Source organism: Mauremys mutica, chromosome 13 (genome assembly GCF_020497125.1).
Source record: "Mauremys mutica isolate MM-2020 ecotype Southern chromosome 13, ASM2049712v1, whole genome shotgun sequence".
NCBI classification, from domain to species: Eukaryota; Metazoa; Chordata; order Testudines; family Geoemydidae; genus Mauremys; species Mauremys mutica.
This window is the reverse complement of record NC_059084.1, coordinates 4206219-4218984: the sequence shown is the minus strand read 5'-3', so window position 1 is coordinate 4218984 and position 12766 is coordinate 4206219. Positions and strand designations below refer to the sequence as shown.

The 12766-nt window shown below is 37.6% G+C and overlaps 1 protein-coding gene across 10 annotated transcripts in view; it reads left to right on the top strand.

The window, feature by feature from the left end:
• ZBTB46 (zinc finger and BTB domain containing 46) overlaps nucleotides 1-12766 on the top strand; it is a 97094-nt gene that overhangs the window by 7745 nt on the left and 76583 nt on the right. For all 10 annotated transcript variants that reach the window (XM_044985399.1, XM_044985397.1, XM_044985390.1 and 7 more), the window contains one exon: nucleotides 395-527. The gene's annotated coding sequence lies outside the window, so the exon portion shown is untranslated. The remainder of the gene's footprint in view (nucleotides 1-394; nucleotides 528-12766) is intronic.

Here is a 12766-nt window from a genome sequence, read left to right as displayed (position 1 = left end):
ATGTCTATTAATAGTATACAATCCTTAGTTAATTAAGACTGGAATCAGTATTTTTAAAATCATCTGCAAACTTAATAAAGTTTGCTTTCTATGCAGCTGATTTTAGACATTAACATTTTTGTGCAATTGTTCAGGAATATTTCTCTTCATGAGATGGTAAATATAATAGTATTTTGCATGATTTAACAGGTATACCAGTTTAAAGCACATGCTTTCTTTTTATTATTAAATAATAACTTTTAGTTTACTACTTAGACAACTTCCAGGCTTGGCTTTTTTTAATTGTTGCCTGTAAGAACGTGCAAGTCATAATATGTAATATCTGACTTAAAACTTACTGACTTTTAAATAGCTTAAAATTAAGATTATTGTTTCTTCTCTTCTTCCTTCCCAGTTACAGGACAGTTGATGAACCTTCCAAAGCCTGTTACCAGAAACGCTTTCCCTCCGTTCATTAAAACATGTATGGTGTACCATGACACCTCGTGGCATTTATCTTTACTAAAGAAAACAGTTTTCAACTACTGGTAAGTTCTGAACACTTAAAGTTGCTTTTTAGTTTGTGTGTGGTGGGGAGAAAGCATTACCGTGAGGACTTTGAATTGTCTTTAACCTTCGTTATCAATGTTAAGTTAAAATTTAATTTAAAAACTTAACACAGAATTAAAACCTGACGCAAATTTCTTTGGTTACTGTACTGCTCCTAACTTCTGGCGTGGGCACCTTCATTAATCCTGATCAGTCTGTTGTTCTCTCTGAGTAAATGAGAAGCCGGAAGAGAGACTATCACAGGACTCAAAACAAGAAAAAAAAGTAGGGGTGATGCAAAAACAGGAAAGGTAGGAGCTTCACTGCTCTTACTGTTCCTATTCTAGCTCAGCCTCAGTTCTATGAAGCCTAGCCATGGTCAGGTGCAAACAAGAGTTAGCAGTGATGGACCATAACAACAGAGTGGACATTTGTAGTTCTTTTGTATTTAGAAAAAACAGCTGTGGTTCCTCAAACTTTCTTAGACTTGCTGAAATAGTATGGCTTTAATGCTATGTCATTAAAAAAACTGGTATTGTTGATGTGAAAATTGATTCCCTTCCTTAAGGGAGCTAGTCTGTGACTAATAACTGTACAGAACACAGCTCTTAGAACGTAGGTATGTGAGTTTCAGAAAGTGGCTAGCCCTTTTAAAAGAGAGTGCACCTGGGACTGAGGAATATACTGAAAAAATCTTGTTATGATGGAGTTACAGCACACAAACTAAATTTAGAACAAGGTAGAGTGAAGAATTATAATTGAAACTTAAATGCGTTAAGAGTAATGAATAACATGTTTTCTTCATAATGTTTTATAGCAGGGAGATAGGTAAAACATAACAGTGAATCACATTATTTAAGAAGATGAAGTCATAACAAATAAATATACTGTCATATATAAGATTAAACACCTCATATCATTAACCCCTCGTTGTCGTCGTCGTCCCCTCCCCCCCAAAAATTGTCTGAAAGTCGCCTCTTCATCTGTAAACTAAGTTCCTGATCCTGGAAACTGTACTCCATTGGCTTCAGTGGGAGTACTCACACTATATAAAGTTACTCATGTGCATGATGAGTCTTTGCAAGATCAGGACCTATGTTTTTATACTGGATGTTCAAAGACACACTTGGTTTGCACAATGTTTAAAAGCACAGCTTGATTAAACAGTTGTCCAACAGAAGTAAGCACCCTTAATTTGATTTAAGAAACAAGTCCTTTTGGCCAGGAAAAAAAAAAGTCAAAATTGTGAATTCCAGATTCCTTCAAATATAGACCAATATCTGTGGTAAGGACAAACTGGACCTTTGGACCTGTGGTGTCACTGAGAACTAGACATGACTTATGATGAAGGCACTCCAATATACCATCTTGTCCCTATAGATAATAGAGAATGAAGACATTTACTTAAGGACCAGAATGGGTACTTGCCCTTATTTTTACTCCTGCAATCTCTACCCCTAGAAAGCACTGTCTTCTAATCTGAGAAACATTATGGATAAGGCAGAGATCTTTACTTTTATTAGATTTTTACATAAGCAGAGAATGTTTAGCTGATAAGTCACTTAAATATCAAGAACAAGTAATAGCAGTGATGAAACAAAAGTAAAAGTCTTTGACATGGCAACTTTTCATAACTAGGGGATCCTTAGGACATGTAGGATTGGGAGACATTCATCAGAGGGATTTCAGCCTGTCTTTTGTCCCTTTTTCCTTCATCAGCTTCTAATTTCTTTTTAAAGAGAGAACTGCTTCCTCTGCGCACACAGACTACAAGAGGTATTCTTTGTCTCCCTGTGAATCTGCAAGCACTAACTTTAAGATACTGAGGTTCTCACTGGTGATGTGGCAAACATTCCTTTCTTCATAAATTTAGGCCTGATCCTGCAAAGACCAACACATGCCTTAATTTCAATTGAATCAGTAAATTAAGCTGATCTTTGTAGAACTGAGACTTAAAATTAAATTTGGCTGTGAATATATAGTATGTAATCTGAATGTAAACATCACTGATTGATATCCAAGAGCATCCCACATCCGGAAGCTTTGTGCTTAGGGATCTTCACTATCACAAACTCTACCAAACTCAAAGGAAAGGTAACTATAGCAAGTAGCATCCAGGGCATTTTATACTTAATGGGACAATGACAAAGTGAACACCTGTGAAACATTTCAAAACTACTGCTTTGTAAAATAATAATTAGAAAAACAAACAGGTAATGTCATAGCCCTGGGCCTCTCCATGTTGATCGTGTCCATTAAGACCACTTCTCAAAAGTCATGGTGTAATGAGCCTGCAACTATAATTAGCATAATCGGGTAGAGGAATATGCAACTGAATTCTGGCACTGGGTTGAGACTAATTTCAAACTGCAGGAAAATTTCTTCCTTTTAGAGATTCTTATGATAGAGGGTGTCCAAGAACACAGAAAGACATCCAATTCAATCAATACAAGAACGGTTGGCAACTACACTCTTGGCATATTTACATGTTCTAACAGATCAGTGGATGAGGGAGGGAGTCAGCTGATTCACTCAGGCTATTTCCAAGCACTCTACCTCAGAGAACAGGTTCAAACTCTCAACCTGTATGGTGCAGATTAAGTCAGGAAACTCAAAATATGGTAGAAGATGGGAGCTTAGACATCAGTGGAGTCTACAGTTAGAAGATGACCTCTTCTAGGAGGAGAGCTGAAGGTGTCGTCTGGGCCAGAAATACTTTAGACCATGCTACCGCAATGCTAGAGATAAACAAAAACACATTAAAACCTCAACAGCCAGAACTGAAATAAGTGGGAGCAATCAATACAGATCAATGGATCCTAGGATTCTCTTCCGTACATTCCCCCCCGAAATACATCCTTACAGAAATAGGCTCTGCTTCTGGAGAGTGAGCTCTTCCATTACAAGCATGAGTAGCAGGAGAGTGATTACTGGGAATCATCATCCATCAGCGCTTTCCTTCTGCTGCTTTTTCTGACCCATTAAGTAGGTGGAGTAACCCAAACACAGACACAATTCTCTTCTGTTTTTCTGTTTTCCGATTAATTTGTAGTAGTGTAAGAACACACCTATGCCTGCCTTCCTGTACATTTTATTTTTCCAGTGTTCTCAACTAGAGCCAAGTGAAATTGACAAGCATCCTGTGTCCTATTCTGCAAGCAGCAGAGTTGAAAGTGTGACCCAACCTAGCAAAGTTCGTCTGCACTGGAATTTTAAAAATGTTGGAATGCTGGGGGATGGGTGTGTGTGTGTGAGGACATGGGCAGGTGATAAGGGAAAGAGAAACATGGGATGCATTCATTTAATTTTACATGGTAAACTTTTGGACTGAGTTTCAGTTCTTTCTTAATCTGTTAGCTGAATCTGTTTTATCTTGATATCTGTGAGCAACACTTGAATTTTTTTGTCTATATTCCAGTTAAGCTTTTCCCCCAGGACAGTATGGAATGGTAGATTGTTCTTAGTATGGCATATAATACATCCATTAATACAGAATGGGCAGGGATGGTGTCCCTAGCCTCTGTTTGCCAGAAGTTGGGAATGGACGACAGGGATGGATCACTTGATGATTATCTGTTGTGTTCATTCCCTTTGGGGCACCTGGCATAGGCCACTGTCGGAAGACAGGATACTGGGCTAGACAGACCTTTGATCTGACCCAGTATGGCCATTTTTATGTTGTTTTTTTTATAAATAATAGGCTACTATAAAATATGTCCTTAGTTTGTTTTTTTTTTCCACTCTCAAGGCTATGTACTATTTAATTTTACACAGGCTAAATTATTTGTGCACTTTTTTGGTTAGATTTTTTTTTAGGACAAAAACCTTCTCCTGGATGATGCTTTGGATTGATCAAAGAATTTTATAATCTGTGTTTTTGTTGCTGTTTTCCTTCTGAGCAAAAGAAACAAAATACCTTAGAATTGTTGTCTCCAAGATTTTTATGGGGGACAGTTCTGTAGACTTACCTTGCAACCATGAAGTGTGTTTTCTGCCTCTCATTTTATTCATGACTAAAATGTGATGTACCAGGGTTTTTTTATTTTTTATTTTTTATTTTTTGGAACCCTTTAATTTTAATTGGGTTAAATCTTAATCTTGGGACTACTCATATGTGTAATGTTGACAGGATAGTCCTATAACCATTTCCTATTTTAAAGGACTGTTCTAACTTAACTGATGATTCTTGAATTTTGGTAAGGCTGCTACTCTGTCCTTAGGGCATACCTGTATGCCTAGGTATTGATGGTGTAAAATCAACAATTTCTGAATTGCTTAGAGTACTTAGCACAGTGGAGATAAGATTAGTGCAGGGTTGTGCCCTTAAGGTTCTAAATTTCAGATACTAATTCAGTCTGAAAACTAAATAGTTAGTTTTACTACTATGTGTAAGTGCATTTTTGTTTAGAAACAATTTGTATACTATTTTTGCAGTCCGTTTATTAATATGCTTTCAGTAGAATCAAATTACTATATTTGCACATTAGCTTGTGGAGAAAATATGTTCAGACTACAGTTTATTGCTTGGGTGGGAGAGGATTTGTCAGCGTCCCTACAGATGAGCTTTCATTGTTCACTGGCCTCTTGGAAGGCAGTGTTGTGGCAACCTTCCTTCACCAGAGTATAGAGTTTTCCTCCCTCTGGAGGGTGTTATAATAACTGATAGGTCAATCAGAAAGGTCCTGTAGACTAGAGAGGCTTTCTATGTCAGAGACTGGGGATGCTGTCTCTGCAGGGTCCTTATTCCTTTGTTCCCTAGAAAGTGAGAGGCTGTACTTGGGAAACTAACGTGGTAATTGAGCATAGTAATGCAGAGCAGTGGTGGAATTGACCATATTTCAAAGTTCAGACTGGTAAAATACTAAAGCCTTTGAATGGTATATCTAACATACATTTTCTAAACCATTGGAAATGAGCTCTCCAAGGTTTGTTAGCTGTTTTTATCAATTAAAATGTTCTCTGCTCAGATTGGTTAGCAGAATAATTTATTCACTTGTACAATAAAAGTGGTATTAAAAAACCATAAATAGCCTGATCTCCATAGTATCTGTTATATAACACTGTCAAAGTAGTAGACAATTGCATTTTAATTTAATTTTAAATGAAGCTTCTTAAACATTTTTAAAACCTTATTTACTTTACATACAACAATAGTTTAGTTATATACTAAAGACTTATAGAAAGAGACCATCTAAAAACGTTAAAATGTATTACGAGCACGTGAAACCTTACATTAGCATGAATAAATGAAGACTCAGCACACCGCTTCTGAAAGGTTGCCGACCCCTGCTCTAGATTGAGTGAAGTGGTGCTTTAAACTGTAGCTAGCTGGCCAGTCGGGGCAGGAGGTGTGAATTGAGCTAATAATGGAGTGGGAGCTCAGCTATTCTGTGCTGCTAATACACTCTGTGCAGCTCAAATATTTTGTGGTGTGACCGCTGTCATGTGAACTAGGCTAACTTGAGTGCAGTTAACGCAAGCTAACACTACAGTGAAGGTAAGCAGTGGATTGGTTGTTAGTATTTATGTAACTACCATAGGAAATCAGGCAGACTGTTGTAGATGGAGGTCTGGGTTGGGGGTGCCCTACTTTTTTCAACCTCGATTCATACCACATTATTGGATATTTTATAAATGTGTTGCTAATATCTTTTTTTTTTGAGGAAGCTCTGTTTCTGTTGTGACCCCAATGAATACTTTTCAAGTCAGAAATTATACAACACTTTAAACTTGGATACATTCTATTTGAAGTTTTTCCTAAAGGCTGGAAGTTTGCATGTGATAGTTGTATATTGGAAACGGGTTGCGTAAAGTAAAATTCCGTGGAATTAAGGAGGAATACATAGCAGCGCAAAGGTAGAATTTATTAAACTAAAATTTTAGTGACATCACATATGATATATTGGTGAAAGGAGCTGGATAGACACATTACCCAAGAAAAATGGGATTTGATCTGGAAAAGAGGACCAGCATTCTCAATCTGAGATTTAGACGAAGATGTTTTTTCAAGGGTACCTCATATTGGAAGAAATTGTGGAGTGAGAGAAGATTTATGCATATATGGTGGACATATCCACTCATTAGAGAGTATTAGGATGCAGCTTATTACCAAATACCACAATTGTTGGATATTTATAACCAAATGATCCTTTGGTAATCCTCCTGGGCTTTCTATCAGAAATGGTCACACACAAGGAAGTAAAGAGTTACTCTCATCTGCTAGTAGCTGCAAGGTTACTGGTAGCCTTGGAAAAAGATAAATAGTCCAACACTAGAGAAATCATTCAAAAATGTGGGAGGTTTTTATGTAAAAATTGATGCACCAATTGTGTACCCAACACTATAGACAGAGGACAAATACTCTAGTCACTTAGCTATTTGGTTACGAATTATTCAGTACTCAGATTATACTCACCTCTTTCCCCCCCCCCCCCCCAAATAAAAGCACTTTCCAACTTTTTTGAATATTAACAACTGATAGACCTGCTGGACTTGTTAAATGTGTAATCAGAAGTTTCACTCAGTTTTATAAAATCACCAAAACATCATGTTATGGTAGTATGAAGATGCTCACTCTGTAATATGGTAACACCTTATTTAATCATCAGATCTTTATTTTATTACCTTAAGTTTCTCTAAAGCTCATTGTTGTAATGATTGTTTTGTCTCCTGATATTTACATAGCAAGGATTTGTAAAGAGGTTAACTTCTTAAATATAGCTTCAGAAAATATTTCTAATGACATCAGTAATTATTTAAGTAGATAATACTGTTTTGTGATGAGTGAAATATTGGTAACAGGATGTCTGCCAAAAAAACCAATACAGGTCTTACTTACATTTTGCTTTTAATAACTGTGCAGACTGTTCTGATCCAAAACTGGAACTTGTCTGTTCTTGGTATTCTATTTTTTGCCTGAGATATAGGCTAAATCTTAAATCATGTATTCTCTTCAAACTCAGCACCTCTTTGTACTTCTCACATGCTTTCTTTAAAGGCTGCTTCCTTATGTGTTTATGGGTATCTTGATAGGAAGGTAGCTATACTAAAGTTTGGTTATAGATTGATCCTGTTTGTAAAATGAGGCTTTAATCTCTGATAAAAAGACTGTGGTGCGCTTAACTTGGTTACATATTGACTGTAATGGGACTACTAACAATGTGTAAAGTTATGCACACAGGCAAGTATTCCAAATTTGGGACAAATTTAAAAGAAGTAAGGCATCTTTGAAATATGCAGGATACAAGTAAAGGCTTAGTGAAGAATAAACGAAGCTGTGGATAACTTCCGATTAAACAAAAAGAGATACATTTTCAAGACTCTTACTAACATTAGAGTTTGGAGAATTAAAGCATGTCAGAGAGATCGGTAGAGTGTGTGTGTGTGTGTGTGTGTGTGTGTACACCATGCAGTAAATGTTTCAAAATATAAAACTAAAACTGCTCATGAAGTAAAGTTAGCGTAATGCTAATCCATTCACTTAATAGTAAAACTTTCAAATTTGTTAATTTAATTGAGACCTGATTTTTAATACTCTGATGCTATGTTCGTTTAATTTTGTTCATCTATTAATGACCCTATTATTGTTAGTGAAATCATTCTGGAAGTTGTCAGTTATTGATTATTTTATTTTTTGAAATCTTTCATCTGGGTTAGTAGAACTGTGTTGGGCACATGTATGACTTCATCTGGTAAATATTTTCATTTAAAAAAAACTGCTATTTTCTTCAAAACTAGGACTCTTCTTATTAAATAGTTCTATTTAAGTCTTTCAGGAGCCACATTACATTTAAATACTAAGTAGAACTCAGGCCTAAATAATCCAATCCGAGTTAATTGAGATCTTGTTCAGAGTATTAAAAAGAGCTTTGATAAGCTCACATTTTAATAGTTTTGTCTATGTGATGATCTGTTTTTCTAAAATTGACTTCTGCTCCACAATTTATATTTCTTTAGTCTCAGGTGCTTTCATTAGTCATTGGAGGGGCTACATTTCTATAGAACTCCCATTATTTCTCATAAATAGCTATATTTAATCACAAAGGAGGGTAGAAAACCAAACCTTAAAACCACAAAGCAGTGTGTAAAACTGGAACACGGGAGAGGAGGATTTTGAAGCTTACTGAATTAACTACTAGCAAATTGCCTTAAATTTAACTTGTGCTAATTCCCTAGTGATCCTTGACATAAAACAGATGCTCTAGTTTGACATAGGTAGACAAAAAAACTAACGAATTCTTCTGAATTTGAGGCATATTTAATTTTCTCCCCCAAAGACCTCTTATATAAAAAGTACAATGATGTTATAAACGTGGTGAATGTGGAACAAAGTATATAAGGTGACCGGTTCTGTGACACAGATCAAGTAATTTATAACTGTTTCTCTCAAATTGGAAGATGTTAAACTTTACTAGTCAAACTGAACACAATGTTCTTATTATTGCCCACAAATTTGAAGGTGACAGATAATGTGGAATTCTCTTGGTGCGATGGTCACTAGTCCTCACAAATATTTTCACCACCTTGCAAATTGATGTCAGAAAGAGTGTGTGTGTGTGTGTGTGTGTGTAATATATATATATATATATCACCACCTTGCAAATTGATGTCAGAAAGAGTGTGTGTGTGTGTGTGTGTGTGTGTAATATATATATATATATATATATATATATATATATATATATATATATATATATATATATAAAAATACATTTTATTTTATTGTCTCCTCTTGCCTATCACTCCCTCTGGAAAGACCCACAAGAAGTTTCTCCAAAGACTTAAGATACCAGTCTCCAGACTTTCTTCAATTTAGGGAGACAGGAATGAGAAATTCAGTCATTCTTTCCAGTAGTGAGGTGTTATCAGTTTTTTCCACTTTTCTTTTGTAGCTATTCTGCCAGAATCAGATTTACCGTTGAGTGATTTTTGTTAGTCTCAGAGCTAGCTTGCTCCCCTTCCCTCAAGTAGATGAATCTAAGAACCCAAAGATTAGAAAATTCTCAGCATGCAGCACATCTCTTTGCATCAAACTTGTCTTCACTTTCAAGGCCCTTCACGGCCTATCTCCACCCTACTTGTTATGTCATTGTCTATCGGGAAGTTGACTCCCGCCTCTGATTGGTTGCTGATGCCACCCTCCATTTCCTACTTGTTAAACTTTTAAACAAGCACTTTTATGTTTTCTCCTATGCTGTCCATCCCACTTGGGAGGAGCCTCCACCCCCCCCTAAACATCTGCAAAGTTATCGAAAGATGCTCCTTCAAAACGGTCCTGAAACTTTTATTTTTCCATGATACCTAGAAAAAGTTGATAGCACAGCAGCTGAGACCATTGTCTGTTATGCTGACCAATATTGTCTCATTGTTTTCTTTTACTCTGTTTTGTCTCTTGTGTTATCCTTAGATTGTGGGACAGGGCCATCTTTTTGTTCATGTTTGTTCTACCACAGTAGGATGTTGGTCCATGACTAAGGCTTTTAGGTGCTACAGTAATACAACTACAGTGCTTTTGCAGTAAGCCACTTTTCGTGGCCCTGCAGAGCCTGGTTTCCAGTACTCTTACCACTCTTGTACTTAATATTTTAGTAGAGCCTGAACTCAGAGCAGAATAATTGAGCTCCTCAACCTTCTTTGGGCCAATCCTCACTCCAAACTGGCTTTAGTTCTCATGCAGTCTGCATCTATCTTGTCTGACAATACCACAGCTACTTACTGTCAGCCCTGTGCCTCAAGATTCTTGGCAGATTTGCATGGCCTACACTCCAAAGACCCTGCCCCATAGGGAAATATTTTGGGGGAGAGTCGAGCGTTTCATTCCCCCCCCCCCCCCCCAAATGTATCGTTCAACCTTCTTCCTCTTTAGTGCCCTTAGAAATATGGGCAAGCAAACTAGGATCATTCAACTCCTGCCCTTCTTTGATTAGTGATTCTTTCATCCTGCCCAGAGACTGCATCTTCTGCCAAGGGCTTGGTGAGTGGGAAGGAAGGCAATACTTGGTCCTTTATTGCTAGACTCTAGAATCTGGTAAGAATATACTGAACAGGAAATAGCCAAATCCAGTGAGAAGCTCTCCTCATCCAGTGAGACTAGCAAGTGCTCTGTCTGTAAAGACAAAGCTAGTAAAGATTGATTCAGGTTAGCTCCAGGGGCTCAGTCTCAAAAGGGTCTAGTCAAAGAAGCCCTGCTTGAATTTAAAACAAACAAAATGAAGAAAAGCAGCAGGAGATTCACATCACAAGCTAGCACAGGTTCCTTTATCCTAGCCACCTTCAATCTAGACACTTACACTGATTTCATCACTGTGGTACAAATGGCTTTTCTCTGATGTAAGATAACTAGTAATGAGATGTATATCCAGAAGGCAGACAACACACAAAGAAAAAACATACATATAGCCAAAATAAGCTGAAGGAAACACAAGTAGTGGCAGAGGTCTTCCTTATCAAATGCTAGGGAAATTATCTGAACTTCAGATTGAAGGCATTGAAGAAGAAACCCAAGAAAGGCTGCTGCTGCCTAAATTCTTCAAGATGGGTGAAAATGTTGCTAAATACTCTTGATATTATCCATAGCAAAATGAGGAAAAGTAACTCCAAGGGGAGCCTATTTCCAACGAAGTCCAAGAAGTTGCTCCCTTTCATGTAAACTTTCATGTTGGAATGGGAACACCAAAAGGAAAGAAGACACACATTAAAAAACAAACAAACAAACAAAAAAAACCCTGTTCACTTCATAACTGAGATTTCTTGCATCTTCCTTTGAATGAATGGATGGATGATGGACCACTCATTTGATCCTATATGGTTGTTCCAATTTCATAAAAGGCAAAGCTGACTTCTACAGCCTCTAAAAGTAGATGCAGCAGTGGCCTCTTTAATAAAAAATACTGTCCTTCCATTTCAGAAGGGGGGTTTCAGGAGCCCACTGGTACAAAATTATGAAGCTGTGGCAGTCATGTTCAAATCATCAATCACAGTATTTGTAGCCTAGACAGATCTAACAGTTTTTTTCCTTCCAAGTCCAAACACTGGAAGAACTGATTTTCAAATGTTCTCTCACTTTGATGAGAGAAGACTCTGCCTAATTCTTGTATAGGGTCTCTAAGGCTATGTCTGCGCTACAGCCAGATCGATGCTCTGGCGATCAATGCACCGGGGGTCAATTTAGCGGGTCTAGTGAAGACCCGCTAGATCGATAGCAGAGCGCTCTCCGGTTGACCCGGTACTCCACCGGGAACGAGAGGAGCAAGGTAAGTCGATGGGAGAGTGTCTCCTGTCAACCCCTATGTCGACCTAAGCTACATTGACTCCAGCTATGTTGTTCACGTAGCTGGAGTTGTCTAATTTAAGTTGACTTACCGTGGTAGTGTAGACGTGGGCTAAGATTTGTGGCATGGGTAATGGCTTCCAGTGCAATCTCCAGAACCCCTATATCTGAGAACTACTGGTTGAACCTGGAAATCTATCTGCAGTGATGTCAACCAGATATTCTGCAGGTACATAGCATCAGCCTCTTCTAATTCATGCCAGAAAGGCTAGCCCTCTTATGGGTCTTGTTTTCCTTGGTCCTTCTTTAAAAGAGCTTCTGGCTACTCCCAAGGAAGAGGATAGATATTCCCAAGGAGGAAAATCTAGGGCTTACTCCATCTGGAATTTAAACACACAAAATAACACATGGCTACCAGTTCTACCTGTCCAAGGATTCCTCTGCCCTTGGAAGAGGCTACTATTTTCAAGCATCACTTGTCAAAGATCATCTGACTGGTACCAGAAGATACTACACCATGGGATTTTCACATTCCTGAGGAGACAGTTATATTCTTGCAGATCTCAAGGAACCTCTGCAGACAAAGCAATGTGTGAAACAGTAGCTCACCTGCTGAAGTTTGAAGTCATTAGAGAGGTCCCTGAAATGGAGAGGTCTTATAGCATACTATACATCTATTGATCTAGAATACCTCCACATCCCAATTTCTGAAAGTCATTGGAGATGACTTAGTTTTGCATACTAGCTGCTTTCATGGGATGGAGAAGCGTTCAAATAATTATGGAACTAATTACACATACAGTTGAGATTTTGGAAAAACTAGTGAATTCTGAGGTATGGTATTGGAGAGGAGTGCTTCAGGAGATTGTCTTGCCTCTATCAGCTTCATGTATTCAAAATAATTTTTCTGAAGATGGAATTACTTCACCTGAGAGACGAAGATAATGTGCATAATGTCAACAGAAATAA